The sequence below is a fragment of the Alligator sinensis genome, unplaced genomic scaffold (assembly GCF_000455745.1).
Source record: "Alligator sinensis unplaced genomic scaffold, ASM45574v1 scaffold255_1, whole genome shotgun sequence".
In the NCBI taxonomy this organism is placed as follows: Eukaryota; Metazoa; Chordata; order Crocodylia; family Alligatoridae; genus Alligator; species Alligator sinensis.
Genome location: NW_005842270.1, coordinates 703,205 through 703,647, shown reverse-complemented (window position 1 = coordinate 703,647; position 443 = coordinate 703,205). Strand labels below are relative to the sequence as shown.

General features: G+C 46.0%; 1 protein-coding gene across 4 annotated transcripts in view; it reads right to left on the bottom strand.

The window, feature by feature from the left end:
- ANKRD11 (ankyrin repeat domain 11) overlaps positions 1-443 on the bottom strand; it is a 186,490-nt gene that overhangs the window by 159,311 nt on the left and 26,736 nt on the right. The gene's annotated exons all lie outside the window — the stretch shown is intronic.

Below are 443 nucleotides of genomic sequence, written 5' to 3'. Positions count from 1 at the left end.
GGGGGCGGGGGGGAGAAGAAGAGACTTATTTTGGTACAAGGTCCCAGAAGCTCAGCACATGCCCAAGAACAAGGCTCTATAAGAATAATTTTCCACCCTAGTCATTTTTGTCCACGTGCAAGTCCCTTTCTTGAGGGCTAACGTCCAGTTCAGAGCAGTGAGTTACATCAGGACCATCACTAAAGAATGGCTCTTCCTGCTTCCGACTCTAGAATAGTCCCTCTAGCTTCGTGACCGAATAGGTCCACTCTTTGAGTTATACTGTCAATAGTAAAAGCAGGCTCTAAATTGGGGTTTTCTGCAGACGACTGATTCATTTCAGGAGACTTACCTGCAAGTCAAGTAACCCATTCCAAAACATTCTTACTCTGAGGAAACCGTGATCGGGTCTCTGTTCCCATTTAAACAGCCACAGCGAGCAAGAGAAATCAGAATCTCCCTCT